This window comes from Urocitellus parryii, chromosome 6 (assembly GCF_045843805.1).
Source record: "Urocitellus parryii isolate mUroPar1 chromosome 6, mUroPar1.hap1, whole genome shotgun sequence".
Classification (NCBI taxonomy): domain Eukaryota; kingdom Metazoa; phylum Chordata; class Mammalia; order Rodentia; family Sciuridae; genus Urocitellus; species Urocitellus parryii.
Genome location: NC_135536.1, coordinates 100,612,644 through 100,631,466, shown reverse-complemented (window position 1 = coordinate 100,631,466; position 18,823 = coordinate 100,612,644).

Here is an 18,823-nt window from a genome sequence, read left to right as displayed (position 1 = left end):
CAGCATCAGTCTAGCTGCCTTGATGTTTATTTACTCTTCTGACATTTTCCTGTAGGTTTTGCAAGGAGTTTATAGCATTCCTCTGTAATTGCTTTGTGCCTGTGGTTTTGTCAAAATCCCTGCAAAACTCATTGTTTAGATTTGTTCTTTTCCTTTGGGAAGTTTCTGACCTGAGCTATGTTGGGTTCAGGGTCTCCCCTGCTCTCTTCCTTCTCCTTCCCACTATCATGACTTTATGTTGTTGGACTGTAAGTGATTCTTATGAGCTATATCCTTGATGCTATTTCTCTCATGGCTGCTTTCTCATGGCACTCATATCAGATAGTCTTTCTTTTTAACTTCTAGGGACTCTTAAGCATATAGAGGATGGCTCAAGAGCCACCTTCTTAACAAACTGCACAAAAAGCAATGGCCATTTATTTCCCTCAAAATAACCTGTAGGTTTGGAGTAAAATGTCTGAGCTCCTATTAATGTTCTGCAAGGGCAAAAGAAAGACTTTCCCCACTGTCCTAATTCTAAGACATTTCCTACTCTCTCTTTTTTTTTTTTTCATTTCCTACTCTCTTGATTTCAACCTTGAAAGATGAGAAAGATCAAAGAGTTTAACAGCCTCCTGGCTGTTAGCAGCTGTCGAAGAGCTGTTCTCTTGTAGTTCTTTATTGTGTTACTATAGCTGCTTCTACTCTTTTATAGGGTGGACTTAGGAAATGAAGATGTTCTGATGCTGTGATATTGAAGCCTAGTAAAGGACCCCTGGGTCTTGGCTGTTGCAGCCTGGAGAATACCAAGCTGTGAGTACACCTTTGTTAGTGTTCTGAAAGGGTCTAATAGAGGTTGAGGAAACTTTGTTCTCTGGAATGGCATGTCATAAGATCTTAAAAGTTTTTGCCTTCCAGGAAAATCTCCCATTGCCAATACTATTTATGTGGGTCTAAGTGTCATTGTATATACCTAAATTGTAGTGTTTTTCTAGCTTTCAATATAAACTGAGGAATAATAAAAAACACTGATCAGCTTTTTCAAGTTTATGTTCTAAAATGCTTTCTAAATGGGCAATGATTGGTAAGAGGTCCATTAGTATTGTGTCTTAGATCAACTTGGAGGAGAACCAATATTGTACCAATGTAAAGTGTCAGAAGGTTTATGAAATAGTCTCTCTGGGACTCATCCCAGGACATGACCAGAGAAGAATGGCATGGACTGAAACTCTTCACTCATCACAATGTTTAGAAGTGAGTTCTAGAGCACAAAGCCCTACAAGTCCTTCACTTCCTGAGGAGATGTGATTGGTCTGAGAAGAGTCTGTGAAATTCCCCAGAAGAACTTCCCTCAGTCTTGGGTAAGGAGTAAGGCTGCCCTGGGTTTCCAGTGTTGACCATGAAACTCGAAATTATAGGTTTTGACTTACAACTTGAGCTTGGTGTCATGAATATTTAGTCAACTTCATGAGAGTGACAAGGAAGCAGTGGTGAGTGGCCAGCATGAGGCTGGATGTCATATGGTTCATGTCAAGCTTTCCCCTACCTGGTGAGGAAGATGCTGGGCATGGTGCACTTAATCTACCTAGACAGACAGCCCTGTGAAACAGGGACGGGATAAAGTCTGACAACAGTTTGTGAAGAATGCCCACATCACAGACCCCCAGGATAGTAGACCTTCTCATCATCAAGGGAAAGATGAAACTGAAGGGAACCTAGTATGGAAGCAGTGGACACATGTTGTGTGGTTCCTCCATGAAACAGAAGCTTCCAGGCCAAAGGGTTTTCTGTTCAAGTTCTATGTTGGGCATGACCCATGAACCTACTCAATGGAAAGGTACATTTTGATGTTTAATTATTTTAGAGTGCAAATAAACTCTTATGATGTTAGCTTAAAAGAAAAAGAGTAAAGAAGAAACTGAATCATAATAGGTCATGAGAGTACTATATTTTCTCTATGTTCTGGAGCACTAGGGATAGAAGATGAGGACTCATGAGAGATTATATCTAAGATTCTGGAGAGCTTAAAGCCTAAAGGAATGGGGAGTTGGTCAGGCTTGGAGGGGGGAAACTACTGTTTTTGGGTTTGGCATCAAATGGCAGACATGGGGTGGAGCCTTTTCTCACAATGGGAGCCTTATCCAGCCTTCTGTTGGGACTATGGGTATCTATGAAGAGCAGGTACCTGGTTCTTATATGCATCATGGAACAGCCAGGCCTAGTGGCACATGTCTATAATCTCAATTTATTGGGAGGATGAGGCAGGAGGACCACAAGTTCCAGGTCAGTCTTACCACTTAGAGGGAACCTGTATTAAAGAAAGAAAGAAAGAAAGAAAGAAAGAAAGAAAGAAAGAAAGAAAGTGAGAGAGAGAGAGAGAGAGAGAGAGAGAGAGAGAGAGAGAGAGAGAAAGAAAGAAAGCACAAATAAATAAGTAAATAAATAAAATAAATAAATAAATTGCATGTTGTTTTCCTGTCCAAGCCAAGTCCTTCAAATATTAAACTTGGAGAACTATTGAAAAAAAAATGTCTCCTTTCCAGTCTTCTCAAAATTTGGCTTTGTGTTTGTTGGGTTCTTAGGGTGAAAACTTAGCATTCTGCATGCAATAGCCCATGTCAGTGTTTGACATCTAGCCAGTTACAGTCATTTCTTGGCTTTCTCTTGTAGACAAGGCAATCTATACTCTGTCAATAGGTCTAACCAAAGCATGACATATACAAGGAGCTTTTATATTAGGAAAAACAAATACAGGGCCTAGGGGCTGCTCTTCCCTGCTTCTATGCTCATGACATGACTTCAGAATCTTCCTCAACCCAGTGCTTCAATCACTCCCCCAAATGAAGCTGGCTTGTGACTTTAAACTCATGCACCATTTGTATTTTCTGACTTAACATTGAATGACATCTCTGATAACTCTTTCTTTATGTTAAAAACATACTGGTTATTGACCACAGGGAACTTAGCTTTCCATAACTCAGTAAGATTTCCTGTGTTTTCATTACCACATGGCCATTTTTGTTTTGCTATTGTGTATGTATCAGAATGATAACTAGCTATCCTCTAATATGATGGTTAGGCTATACCTCTCAGGGAGAAACATTACCTCTACCAACAAATAAATATCTGTCAAAGGACAATTACTATTGATTTGTAGTAGCTGAGGGAAGAAAATACATTGCCAAATAGTTTCCATGGTTTCAAATGAAATGTTTTGTTAAAAAGGATAATAATTTCAGTAGAGCACAGTGATTATTCTGTTATGAAGACTGCAACTGTTTAACATTCAGATATACCAATGAAAATACCTGAAATGATTTTTTTTTGTCCTTTTGGAAAAATTTCACATGTCATTCCAACACTATTAAAAACATCATAATCTTTTGCTTCCAAGGTAGAAACTCAACTTAAGGCCAATTCTGACCTTTACTTACTTGGAATCAAATAATAACAACAAAAAACCCTATTCTCAAAAATTTTAGTATATCAGTTTCAAATACAGCATTGAAATGTCAGCTGCTTAGATTTGATAACACAACACTCCCAAACTAAGTGCACTCAAAGTTTTCTTCTTTCCCAGTAGGCATAAGCTTGTCTGAAGCATTCTGCCACAAAGTGTCCTTTGTAGATGTTTTGAAGTTTGAAGATGTTAATTTCCAATGAGTCAGCAGGAAAGGAGTATTTGGCACCAGTTGGAGAAATATATTAAAAACAAAATCTTCTCCCAATCTAGCGATCTTCTCCCTAAAGGTGATAGAGAAAGAAAATGCTTTTGTTATTGAATAAATATTAAACCAGAATGTATTTTATATCACAAGCAATCTGCTAAGAGATTTCAAAGACAGAAAGAAATCCCAGTCTTATGTAGCCAAGCAAATACAACCCATTGCAAACATGTTTTCAAGATGAGCAATAGCTTGTCTTCCAGTACAAGGACTTGACAATACCATTTGTCACACACAGTTCTTCCAGATTTCACCTGCTAATAGGAGTGACTATATGTGTTAGCTAATTAATTTTATCTGGAGAATAAATAAACTCATCCTTTTATAGTAGGAGGTAGTTTTGTAACCTGGAGCGAGGAGCCCACTGACGTTAGCTTCCTACTCTGCAATAGAAACCGGGACATAGGGATGGTATTTCTCTTGATGCTTTCATTTCAGAGTTGACTCTCAGCTTCTTGAAAGACATTCCTGGGTCATAAATTAGATGAAGTGCAGTGGACAAGAGGCCAATCTAGTCTTCTAATGGATTTATATATATTTCAAAGAGAAAAGGTAGTATTTTGCAATCAATCTTTCTAAGATAAATGCTTTGAGAAAAAAGAGGGGAAGAAAATTATGCCCCTGTTTTCAACAGGCAGAGTTCAGCCTTAGTTAAATTTCTATTTGTCTTTCTGTACCTAAACATGTTAGAGGTAGAGGACTCTAAGAAGTTTGACAGAGTAATAGGAGCTGGGGTGGTATAAGAAAAATAATTCATCTAGGTAACAAGTCTTAGGAAGAAGGAGGTGTCCATGTATGTGAATCACTCACATACAGATCCAAATACACTCCCATAAAGAACTCTGCAGGATGGGAAAGGAAACTGAAACTCAGGGAATGAGTGGTGGCAGTGTCAGGGTGAGGCTTTCACTGAAACGGGCCTCCTACAGTTTCCACTCTTGCTCCCTTGTCTACAAGTGCCAGCTGATATTTTGTAATTGATGTCTCCCTTTTGATGTTGAAGACATTCCAATATGTGCCTTCCCTACATACTTTCTATATTTATTCTTCATACTTTTGCCCCAGTTTTTCTTCAATTCTTGGTTTTCTGCAAGACTTTGGCCAAACATGCCTTTCTTCCCTGCCCCCTAAATTGGAGACTTTCTATTTATACTTGAGTATGCATCTTATTTTCGACTTTTGCACATTTTAAACAATTCTGAGCTCAGTAGGTGACCTTCATGGAAGTCTCTATTGGTGTAGTCTTCTCTCCTACTTATTCATATTTCAAAAAAAATTTCATACAACACTTATTTGAACATATTTTCATCCTCTTAACCAAGATTTGATGTTATATAATAAAAATTATTTTTAAAATCTTCCAACTTGGTGAGTCACTTTCATTTATAAATACTGGAGTATGTCATCAATCTTTTCTTTCTTTATAATGTTTTGGAATTTGACTTCTGAGAGGGTCACATCTTGTCACATACTTGAAAGGGTCAGCTTTCCCTTTTCCCAGCTATTGCAAATGCAAGGTTATGTTGTTAGTTTTCCCCAAGATTTTCACATTTTAATTTAACCAATTCTTTATTTCCTATTAGAGTGGCAGTTTCCATAGACTACTTTTCATATTTTTTAAAGAGAAACTCATTGTGGAAGGAAAGTCCTGGGTTTCTATCCCGCTTGTGTAACTTGTGCCCATAAAGTTTATAATCTGTATCAAGATTCAATCATGCATTTACTCAATATGTCAATTGGTCTGTTAAGTAGATTTTTTCAATCAGTCAGTTAGTCTTCTTTCCCTTCCCCACCTCTTCCTAAAATCAAATATTCTGAAGCATCTCCTCACTCTTCAGTTTATGTGTTTTTCTTTGAAACATATTTGCTCAACAATAAAATTTACTGCATTCTCTTTCCTAATGAGCTATTTTTCTTGAATCTGGTCTCTGTTTCTTCTATTTTATTCCAGCTGTTTTTTTTTTCCAACAGCTATTGATAAAATTCATGGGGTAGCTATACCACTTTCTGTCTCATATGACATGTGTTTTAACACATTTGTTAATATGCTGCAAATGAAATAATGAATAGGAACTGTCTTCATTTTAAGTTTTCCCCGATTGTGACTCCTATAAGGTTTGATACATAGGTGTTTGAGAACTATAAATAAAGGAATGAGGCATATCTTGATAATCTTATTACAGATTAACACAAAACTAATATTTTAGGTTATTTCTTGACTTTCCTCTTAATAAGACTTAATAGAGCAATCAGATAAGAAACAATAATTAATTTAATAGCAAAAATGGGATAAACAGTCCTAAGTCATTTGACAAATCAGACAAAGATCATGTTAAAGAAATTAGGAACAAATAAAAATAGAAGTAAATTCAGGTCAGAGTGATTTAAAAACCAAAAAATAGTTTTGTAAGTCTTTTATAATTGGTTATTCTGTCTGTAAATTAATGCATGAATGATTATACAGAAATAGTGAGTGAGGTTAGCACCCTGCTCACTTATAATCCTGAATAGAATATCATGTGATAGTCCTGTGCTTTGGGCTTTCTAACTTCTAACCCCTCAATTACTTATTGTGGTTTAATAGGATGATAAATGGAATAGACAGTTGGTGCTTTTTTTTTTTCTTCTTCTTCTTCTTAGAGAAGGATGCTGGGAAAATACCCCCTGGGCTTTAAAAGGAATTTTTAAAAAAATAATTAAACAAAACAAAGTTCTTCCTTTGAATATTCAGCCAGTTTAAGGCCACAGCTAGCAAGCCCCATTTGTTTCAAACCTGTTGTGAACATGGTGTAGGTCACTTGAATGGGGAGGAGTTGGATATGCTCCTCTGGGATTTTGTGCCTGCCTCTATATTAAAACAATTATTGAAATATTTTAAATTAAAAAATGCACTAAAAGAAAGGACATGAACACCATGTAAAATGAGAAGTACTGACTTTTAAGGGGGTTGTGCTTTAGTAAGGGGAATTTAGTCATGGCCAGTGGCTGGGAGGCATTTGGGAAGAGACCTAAGAAATCAGCAAATTTGGGACTTGAATACAGTCATCAAAAATTTCAAAAACCCTTCAGATAATTCTGGTGTACACTCAATTTTTAAAAAACTTCAGTATACATTAAAAGCAGAAAAAAATGTATAAACTTGTGATTTCTATTGACAATAATGACAAAGCCCTAAGTTTGAAAATCAGAGAAAAGTGATCATCAGAACTTCTTGAGGTGAACATAGGTTGGAAAGCATCAGACCAATTTTACTATGTCTTCAGAGAGAAGGAGAGAGGAAAGAAGAGTTTTACTTAGACCTGGAGCTTTAAGCAGACTTAGTCTTAGTAGTTTATGGTGTAAATGGAAGCCACCTGAGATTTGGATGTGTGACTCCCATTTCAAGTCCTAGAATGGTCCAGTATCTTCTCAGTAATCCTGTAATTTCCTCATGGAGTTTGCCTTTATTATTTACATTTTTTTTACTTAAAAATAGATGTTTAAAGAATGTTTTTAGAGTTACAGAAACATTGAACAAAAGAGAGTTCTTCTGAACCATTCCTCTGAACCATTCCTCCAACTTCCCCTATTATTAACATTCTACATTATAATGCTACATTTGTTACAACTAATGAAACACTTTTGATATGTTTTTGATAGTCTATAGTATATTCATATTTTCTTTCCTCTACCCAATTTGTTCTTTCTGTTCCAGAATCCTATCCAGGATACCATATTATATGATAGTCAGGTCTCTTTAGGCTCCCCTTAGATGTGATAGTTTCTTAGATTTTCTTTTTCTTTTTTTTTTTTTTTTGAGGGGCAGGAGGAGTACTTGGGATTAAACTCAGGGGCACTTGACCATTGAGCCACATCCCCAGCCCTATTTTGTATTTTATTTAGAGACAGGGTCTCACTGAGTGCTTAGTGCCTCACTTTTGCTGAGGCTGGCTTTGAACTCCTGATCCTCCTGCCTCCTACCTCAGCCGTTGGGATTACAGATATCTGCTACTGTGCCCGGCAGATTTTCTTGTTTTGATAACAGTTTATTTTTATTTCTTGGTGATGCTGGGGATTGACACATGGGCCTCACACATGCTAAACACATGGTATACCACTGAGATAAACCCTAGCAATAGTTTTGAGGGGTAACTGTCAGGCATATTGTAGGATGCCCTGCTAGTAGAATTGTGCAACATTTTCCTAGTTATTAGGCTTGGGTTATGCATTCTATTGAGGAAGACCATAGATTGAAGGGCCACTATTATTAGAAGTATGTGTTATCACCATGATTTTTAACTGTTGATGATGACCTTGTTCACCTGGCTTAAGTAGTGTTTGTCAGATTTCTCCTTTCAGGCAGCATATCTACATCATTTACTTGGAATTCTTCTGAATGAGACATTTGTCTTTTTTTCTCATTTATTAACCTATGCAATCATTTATTTTTTATAATCAGTATGAACTTGTGGATTTTTTTACATTTTGGGTTATAGTCTAGCATTGCTTTATTTTGTTACTCAAATGACTCTAGATTTCGTCACTGGAAATTCTTTTAGTTGGCTCCTGTGCCAGGCTCATCTTGCATATTTCTTGTCCCAGTTATAGAAACAGCCACTTGACACGCAAGTTTGAGAACCATTAGTGTCATGTAATAGATACCCATATATACATACATGGGAGGAAAACATAAAGGTCACCACATTGGCAATGTAGGCAAAGTGGAGTTAGATGCTATTTCAAATATAATTAAATGCCATGGAAGTTTTAGTCAGGGGAGAGATATTCTTTGATCTATCTGTCTTTGATCTATTAACTGAATAGATAATAGATTGTAAGCAAAAGCAAGGCTGAAGGAAGAGGCAATCTAGGAGGCCATTATATTTAACCTAGAGAAAACTGACAGGGCTTTGGACTAAAGTGATAATAATGGAAATAATGATGACTGGTTTCTGTTCCAGAGCTAGAACCCAAAGTATCAGCTGATGGATTGATGAATGGCATATGTGAGAAGGAGATGAAGGGGTGAAGGAGATAAATCAAGGATAAAAATGAAGGACCAAAAGTCAAGGAATCAAGAGCAATGGTTAAGTGATGTAGGAAGCTATCAGAGGATCAAGAGTTCTGTTTTAGACATGTTACATTCGAGATGCCCATTAAATATACAAAAACATAATACATAGTTTCAGGTTTCTAAGTAGACATACAGGCTTGAATTTGGAGAGAAGTTAGGGGTAGAGATGTGGGTTTGGGAATGCTTATCACCTAGTTGACGTTGAGACTATATGGATTTTGGGGAGAGCATTTTAATAAAGTAGACAAATGTGTGAGGAATAACAGAATTAGGCAGAGGAGGAGAATCTAAGAACAGAGATTAGGAAGGAGAAGCCAATGAAGGAAAAATATGGAGTCTAATATCACAGAAGCCAAGGTAAGAATATGTTTCAGGAAGGAGGTAGTAATAACACTGTAGGACGCTGTGAGAGCTGGAGGAAGAGACAGCAGAGATTGCCCTTTGACCTCAGTAAGGAGGAAGTAGTTGGTAATTTTGAGGAGAGCTGTTTCAGTGGTGTAGTGGGGTAAAAGTTGATTTGGAGTGGTTCCTAAGTGATAGATGGTGAGTGGATAGAGAGCTATCAACAACTATTGACTCTTGACAACTCTTTAGATTAACTTTATTGTAAGGGGTGGACAAACAATAAGACAGACTAAAGGAAATATGGGCCAAAGGAAAAATTTTTAAATGTGGGCTAAAGGAAAACATTTTTAAAGATATGAAATATTGGAAAGTATTTGTGTGCCAGTGGAAATTAACAGCTAAAATGATAATGTAGAAAAGGGAGAAGAGTATTGTTATTTAGCAAAGAACAAAGGACTTAGTATGGGATGGTTACAATTTCATAGGGATGGAGGAAGAGGAAAAGGTCTCAATAGTGAGAGTCCTGGAGACTACAGAGAATAAGTGTAGCATGCCAAAGGCAAACTTCAGCTAATACTAAACTTACACGTAGCACTTGGACTTGTTATGATTCTGACTCTAATCATATCTATGCCTTGGTGCATATCTTCTCTATAAGTGTGTTAAGCTGAAGGATGGGTTGTTGAAGAAATGTAAAAAGGCACAAGTGAAATTTAGTTAAATTAAAAACCATCCTGGTTAATGAATTTATCAAGGGAGCTTACAGGAATTAACTACAACAAGATAGCAGAAGTAGTACAAACAAGAAAAGAGATACATCTGAGAAATCAAGTGACAATTGTAATTGGTTTCTGTAGGAGAGATAACTTGGATCAAATTGAAAGACAGGGAAGGTAGAGGAAGGTTAATTGGAAATGGTTATTTATAGGTTTCTATCTCTTACATTCTGTAGTCTATGAAAGCACAGACTATGTAATGCTTATGTAGGCGAGAATTGTACATAAAAAGTAAGTACATTCTGGAGACTTTTCAGAAATGCCTTGACAGTATCACCTTTGAAAAATTTTGTTGTGACTCTCTAGGACAGGACTGTGCCAGTTACAATTGACAACTTAGCCTGAGGGAAGAGAAAGAGCAGGATAACTCCTAGGATGACACAGCCATGTGCCATACCACATCACTAAAGACATTCTTCTCTCCCTCCCAGTGCCTCATTTCCACCTCATATATACTTTTGTCTTGAACGACAGGGAAGAAGGTAGCTATTTTAGAGAGGATGTCAAATAGGATGGTTAACAATTGGGGTTCAGGGTTGGATAACCTACGTTTGAATCTAAGCTTTGTTTCTCATTATTCAGCTGTAAAAAATGTTTCAGTTTTTTCCTCCATCAAATTGGATGATATCAAATTGCCTTATGGGATTGGTAGGAGGTTTAAGTCTGATAATACCCTAGTTAATACATTAGCCCATTTTTTTGGGTTGCTACAACTGAATACCACAGATTATTTAATTTATCAAGGATAAAGGCTTCTCTGCCTTGTAGGAACATAGTGCCAGTATCTGCTTGACTTCAGGAGAGGGTCTTTTTGATGCATCATGACATGGTGCAGAGCATCACACAAGAGACAGAGCAAGTGCACTAGCTCAGGTCTCTTCCTCTTATAAAGCTACTGATGCCATCATGGAGGTCCCACCCTCATGACCTCATCTCTTCCTAATTATGACTCAAAGGCTTCACCTCTGAATACATTAAAAAATATTAATTTGGAAATTTAAGTTTCTAACACATGAAATTTGAACACGTTCAAACCATAGCCTATACTTCCAAGCAAGCAAATAGCATTGCTTTCTACACTGTTCCTAGAGGAACCGTGTCTAAGGTACATTTGATCACCAACAACAATTTAGACACATGATAAAATTTATTATCCTTATAACCATTTGAGTTAGTTTTTATGGATTTTTATGAATGAGGAAACAGAAATTTATCAAGATTAGTATTTGCCCATGTGTCCATGTAGCCACTGAGTTAAAACTCAGGTCTGTCTGATTACAGACTTATACTTTTTTTTTTTTTTTTGGCTCGTATGATGCTTTGGTTCACCCAACTGAGTTTGGAATTGAGGCCCAAAATAAATAATAATGATTATAAAGCCAACATAGTTGCAACTTGTATTTGTTTGGGGATACTATTATTCTGACACGTCCACTGCTGTGTTCACCATTTATTTGGTGGCTGGATGTACATTAGAATCATCTGAGCCGATTAACACACCATTGCCCAGGTCTAGCACAGAGATTATCAATTAATTATTCACAGGACTTAGGCATTGAGGCTTTTAAAGCTCCCCAGATGATTCTAACATGTAACTAAGACTGAGAAGCATTATACTAAAGGATACTTCATTCCCTACAGTTTTTCTGAGTAGCAGTGGTTGTATTTGGGTCCTTGTCTTTCCCACACAATTTATTGGATTAGGATCAGTCAACCCATAGAATAAAGACCAAAGGAATTCCTTAATATAAAAAGATACAACAGGATAATAAAATTTTATTTTTGAAACTTGTGAAATACCAAGAAAGAAGATTGTAAGCTAGTAGTTCCCATTCTTTTTTTTTTTTTTTTTTTTTTTTGGCATTAGATCCACCTGGAAGATTTTAAGCCTTCTAATGGCCTAGTTTGCCTTATATACTTCAAATCAGAGTGTCTGGGGTGGGAGTGGCATTGGTATTTTTAAACCACCACAGGCAATTACAAAATGCATCAAAATCTGGGAAATTCTACCGTAAATAGTGATGGCTTAAGCCTAATGGGCACAATATAGAGCAGAATTTCTCAAACTTAAACACGAACTTTGATTCAGTAGGTCCAGGGTGGCACCCAAAGTTCTGCATTTCTGATGAGTTCTCAGGTGATGCTGATGATGCTTTCCACAGATCACATTATGAGTAGCAATGAGAGAGTTTGAGAAACCCTGGAAGGAGGCACAAACCATAATAAAGAACTAGACATTTGGAGATCACAACAAAAGTTATGGAATAGAGCAAGATCAGGCTGGTCTATGGGAAGAAAAGCGTGGAATAGATAACTGTTGAGTTAGCCTGATGGAGAAGCACTGCAGGAAAGATCCTAGAGCCTTGGAAGCTGAGATTCCTCGAACCTATTGAAGCTGTAGGTTCTTTGGATATAGACAGACCTTTCAGTTCATGCTATTCCTTAAAATTCAGTTTGGATTTCCTAAGTTCCTAGGCAAATGTATTCTTATACCAAAACTTCATTAACTGAGACAAGTGGCACCAGACACTGTTGATTACTCAAGATGTTTTCTCTCAATTTTGATCAGATATTGCATAATGCATAACAATTCACCCTCAAAATTTATTGTTTTAAAACAACAAACATTTATAACTTTGGGTGGTCAGGAATTCAGGAGCAGCTGAGTTGGGAGTTTCTGACTCAGTATCTCTCCCGAGTTTGCCACGAGGGTGATGGCGAGGAGTACAGGCATCTGATGACTGGTGCTGGAGGGTTTGCTTCGAAGAGGGCTTGCTCACCTGGCTGTTGCCTGGGGTTTCAGTTCTTTGCCATAGGGGATTCTCCCTAGAGTGTCCTTATAACGTGGCCATTGGTTCTTCCCTAGAGTGAGAGAGTCAAGAAAGAGAGGGCTAAGCTGGAAGCTACAGGGCCTCTCCTAGCCTACCGATCAAGTCATGCACCATCACTTTCACTTCATTCTATTTGTTAGAAATGAGCCATTAAGTCCAGCCTGCATTCAAGGCAAGGGGAATGAGGTCACATATTTTAAAAGAGTGTCAGAGAATTTGTAGGCATTTTTAGATGCTTACAGGTATTTCTCCCTTTTTTGCACAGTTATGTGCTTTAGAGAAAGCTGAACAAATTCTCAGCAGGTGAATCCTCACTGATTGAAATCAGTGGCTCTCAAAGTACATTGGTATCAACTGGGAGTTGAGTATGCAATTATCTGAGTCTTACTCCAGGTTTACTAAATAAGAAACAGGGGTGTAAGGCTCCGTGCCCTTTTAACATGCTTTCCTGGTAATTGTAGAACACGCTCACATTTGAGAACCACTAGTCTCAAATTGAATTGGTGATTCTATTACCTTTGCTTGCTTGGAACCCAGTTCTAGGCAATGAGCTGTGAGTGCATATTCACTGGGGTTTCTGGGAGAGTATTCATTGCTATAAAAGCAGCATTACTAGAGATGATCAGCTATGAGATGTTGAAGTGGCTTTAAGCTATCTTGTTACCAGCCTGAAGTTAAAGGCATCAGAGCCAAAGTATAAGAAGTTTGGTGACTTGGAGGAATCTGTATGGAAGCCACTCTGCACTGTGGACTTGTGATTAGGTGAGCTATTGAATTCTCTTATTGTTTATGCCAGTTTGAGGCAGTTTTCTGTTATTTGAAAACGACATCCTAACAACCCAAGTGAGTCCTTGGAGCCAAAGTGTTTAGCTCAGTGGTGTCCATGTCTGTCAGCACCTTTGGGAAATGTGTGAGATTTGATGATAAACTTGTGCTAACTCCTAGAAATTCATTCTGCTTTTAGTAGGCCACCATGGAGCTGTGACTTGGGAATTTTTCAATAGGTAATTCTAAGATGCAGATGGTGCTGAGAACTGTTGATGAATAAAACCACTGCCTTGTTCTCGAAGCATTGAAAATAGTTTTTCCCCCCACTTCTGATATCACTCTCCTAGAATGAGAACTATATAAAGTACAAGAAGCAGATGGGCAGTATACTGGGAAGTGGGGTAAAGCTAACCTTTTTCTTATACAGTTAATACTAAAATAGCATTTGTTAGGTCAACATGACTACTTCTCTATATCTATAAATGAATTCCTTCTAATTAATTTTCTGATATTTCTAGTTTCTTCTCAGTCTGAAGGTTCTGTGTGGGGCATACCTGTGAACATCACTTCCTACCAGTTTCTTGAGGGACTCACTTTTGTAGCTCTTTGCTTACATTGAGAGGGTGAGGTGATTCCAGCAACATTTTCTCTAACACCATTGAGATATGATTCATTTATGTGTAGGTTTCAATTTTTTGTTTTTTCTGTCTCCTTCCTACTGACACTTCTCATTGTATAATTTCAGCTGAAGTAACCCAGAAGACATGTATCATGATTTTCATTATAATCTTGGGCATCAATGATAACCTAAGAATCCATTGTTAGGGGAATAGAAAAACAATGGGGTGGATGCACTCCAAGGAATACCTTGTTATAGTTAGAAGCAATGGGTTAGAAGTGCATTAAATAGTTAGAACTTAAAGCACTGTTAGGTGAAAAACATAAGAAATAGGGAAAAGTTTGCAGCATGATGTTAATTTTGCAAATTAGAGCACATTGACCTCAAGATAGCATGAGTCCCTTTTTCAAAGGATTCTGTTGGTGTGTGTTACAACACGCATATACATTTGAATATATAAGCATATACATATGAATATATGCAAGTGTATGTGTATATCTGCACACAAACATGAACATGATCTATCCCTTGCCTTATAAAGCCCTCTAAAAACTTGAAATACACTGTGGGATTTGAATATGCATAATAGAGTCTGAGAATTGCATGTTATGTAACTTTAGGGTTAAGTTGAAGCTTAAACTAAAGGCTATTTAAACAGGAAATTCTCAGCATGACCATTTGTGTATGTTTACAATTACACAAGGGCCCAACCCAGGGTCAAAGAGGAGTCAAAAATCCTGCCAGTTTTCCACTTGTTTTATGGAAAAGTTTTGTAATTTACAAAAGGGCACATATGGACTCATATGTTGTTGGGACTGCAAATTGGTGCAACCACTCTGGAAAGCAGTATGGAGATTCCTCAGAAAACTTGGAATGGAATCATCATTTGACCCAGTTATCTCACTCTTAGGTTTATACCCAAAGGACTTAAAATCAACATATTACAGTGAAGCAACTGCATAAATGTTTATAGCTCAATACTAAATTGATATTTTTTTTAAGTTAAGGAACATTAAGTTTCAAGTTAATTTGTTTTGACTAATGAAAGCAGTGACTACCCATTAACATGATGTAAAACGAAAATCACCTCTCACTGCCACAAACCACAAACTTCTCTGAAGTGAAAATTTGTTTTTTTATGGATGTTCATGTATGTCTCAGTGTTGCTTATATTCCACACTGACTGTTGTATACCCCACCTAACTCCTTGAATAGTCAGTATTGACTTTGGAAACCAGCTGCTAACATTGAATAAATCAATTTTATTAACTGGTGTGCTATCATCGTTGGCCAACATAGGCCTCTTCTATTATTTTTCCTTTTATATCTTTCTCCAACCCTCTTCCACTCTTAGGCAACCATTCTAGTGTGTTTTATATATACTGTCTTTTTTTTGGTAACATTTATATCTTGTACACATTTATTTCAAAACATTATGCAAGAATTTGCATAGGAAAGTAGAGAAGATTATGAGAAACTTTCTCACACTTACTACTAACCTCAATAGTAATCATGGCCCAAGTTATTTTGTCTATAACTTATTCCAATTTCCCACTCACCTTTACCCAGATTATTTTGAAGCAACTTTCAGATATCTTATGCACCAACTTTAGAGCATTTTGCTTGTTTCATGGCTTAATACAAAAAAATTGGTGATCTACCTGTGGTGTGGGTGAATCTAGCCCATTACTTCTAACTGCCACATGGTTCCTATGGCTGTTTTACATATTGTACATCCACTTGCCTCGGAGATGGGGGTGTGATGCCTGGCTTGCCTTCATCTCTCCTGCCAAAACCAGAACTGCAATAGACATCTTTATATACACCCCCCTGATGGACTTGTGTGAAAATTTATTTGGCATGTATGCTCAGGTGCAGAATTTTGAAGTCAGATTATATTCCTGCTTTATTGAGTTCTGCCAGGTTGCTGTGGGTGGGCATTCTAGAGGGCATCCTACATGCTCGGCACAAATACCTGATGTTACCCAGATATTTTCTTCCCAGTTTATTAGACCTAGAACAATATCGCACTGTTGTCTTCATGCACATTTTCTGATTACTAACAAACACGACCATCTTTTCATGTTTATTAGCTTTTGGGTTCACTCTTTAAATTGTTGATAAACTCTGCTCATTTCTGTAAATTATTGATATCCTTTGCCATTGGGGCTTCTTAGTGATTTATAGAAAGATTATTATCTCATGTTATAAGATTTTTGGATATTGCTAATGTCTTCTTTAAATTCGTCATCTGTTTAACTCTTTCCAAAGTGCTTTTTTGTATAGAAATTCTTAATTTTGTTGCAAATTCATAGTGGCTTTTTTCCCCATTATGGTTTATGTTCCTGTTTTAAGAAATTCTTCTTCCCTTGTGCCTTTCATAATTTATCTTATTGATTTTATGGTTTACCTCTGATGTTTAAGTCTACTGTTTGGAGCCCACCCTCTGCATCTGGAATTAAATAGGAACCTTTATATATATATATATATATATATATATATATATGTGTGTGTGTGTGTGTGTGTGTGTGTGTGTGTGTGTAATATATATATATATATATAAAATATTTAAATTCAGTGAGGCAGTTTCCGCAGCTTTATCTAAATAACCATCCTTTCAACATTGATTTCTGGTGTTGTTTTTATTATACATGAAGTTCCCATTTGTAAATGAGCCCGTCTCTGAGCTCCCCACTCTCTTCCATTAGTTCTTTTGTCTGCTTTGATGCTAGTTTTAGTGTATCTTTGTGGTATCATTTTCTTAGTTTCTTTTTGAGGCTCAGTTTATTATTCATCTACCTTTATTTTCACATACATTTTAGAGTAAATGAATTGATTATGTTAGGGTTACATTAAATTCACTACTCTGAGGATGATAGTATTTCATAATGATTCTTTTCCTCTCACCTGAGATATAATCCATTTATTTATATTAATTATTTTTCTATATTCTTTATCTGGATTAAAGTTTACTCCACTGAGGACTTATTTCTTTAGTTAAAGCCTAGGTACTTTGTTTTCATGGATATGGAAAATGGTTATTTTAAAAACAGTTTCTAGATGATTGTTGCAATTTAGAGAAATTCTATTTATTTATTTTTGGCAACAGGGATTGAGTAGGGTGGGTGGTGGCTTAACCACTGAGTGACATCCCCAGCCCTTTTTATATTTTATTTAGAGACAGGGCTTTGTTTAGTTGCTTAGGGCCTTGCTAAGTTGCTGAGGCTGGCTTTGAACTTGCCTCATGAGCCACTGGGATTACAGGCATGTACAACCATGCCTGGCTCTTTTTTAATATTTTTAATAAATAGAAATTGTGCTTTTACAGCACACAATGATTTGATATATGCACACACTGTAGTATGGCTAAATAAAGCTAGTTAACTTATGTAATAGTATATATTTTTGTGGTGAGAACACTTAAAACTACTCTTAGCAATTTCAAGCATATAATCCATGGTAATTAACTGCAATCACATGTTGTCCAACAAATTTCTTGAACTCATTCTTTCTAACAGAAGTTTGGTGTCCTTTGCCAACATTTCCTTCTCCTCCTTACCCCAAAATCCATACTTGTATTTATTCAGCTTTTGCCATAATAGTTTCAAAATGTTCTGATTCATACAATGCCACCTATTTCTATTTTTTTCAATACTGGGGATTGAACCCATGGCCTCCCACATGTTAGGCAACTACTCTACCACTGAGCTATGCCACTCCCTCCTTTAAAAACCTCTAAAATTGTACTGTCATGTGTAACTAATTAAAACAAATAAAAATAAAAACCCCCAAACCTCTAAAATTTGATAAGAATACTCAACACAAGATGTACCCTATTGACAAAATTCTAAGTGCCCAAGATAGTATTGTTAATTTTAGGTTCAATGTTATACAGAAAATCTCTAGAACTTGTTACTCTTGGAACAGCACCTTTTCATTTTTCCTTTCCCTAAACCCCTGGCAATCACTGTTCTATTGTTCTCTTTGAGTTTGACTCTTTTCGATCCCTCATAAGTGATATGCAGTATTCTTTTCTGACTGGCTTATGTCACTTTAGCATATGTTCATCCATGCTGTCACATATGGCATAGCTTCCTTTTCTATATGGAATATTCCATTATATATGTGATGATTAATTTGATATGTCAATTTGACTGGGTTAAGGGATACCCAGACAGATGAGTATGTCTGTGAGTGTGTTTCCTGAAGAGATTAGCATTTGAATCGGTATCTGAGTTTAGTAGATCTGCCCTCATCAAAGCCAACAAGAATTCTCTAATCTGTTAAAGACCTAGATAGAACAAGAGGAGGAGGAAAGGTCAAATCTCTTGAGTTGGGATATTCATCTTTTCCAGCTCTCACATGTTGGAACTGTTGATTCAGGGTCCTTCAGATTCTGGGTCTTGTTTTACTGCTGTGCTCCCTTTTCGCACTCCAATTCTCAGGACTTCAGATTCGGACTGAATTACAGCATCATCTTTCCTGGTTCTCTTGTACAGAGAGTTATTATGGGATTTTTTGGCCTCCATAATTGACTGAGCCAAATATCATAATAAACCACCTCTTAGATTTTTGCATATATCATGTCAATTATGTTTTGTTGGAAAACTCTTTAAGTATATATACACACCACATTTTCTTTATGCATTCATCTGTCATTGAACAATTATTTTCTCTATCTCAGTGATTGTGAATAATGCTACAGTGAACGGGAATGTGCACAGTGC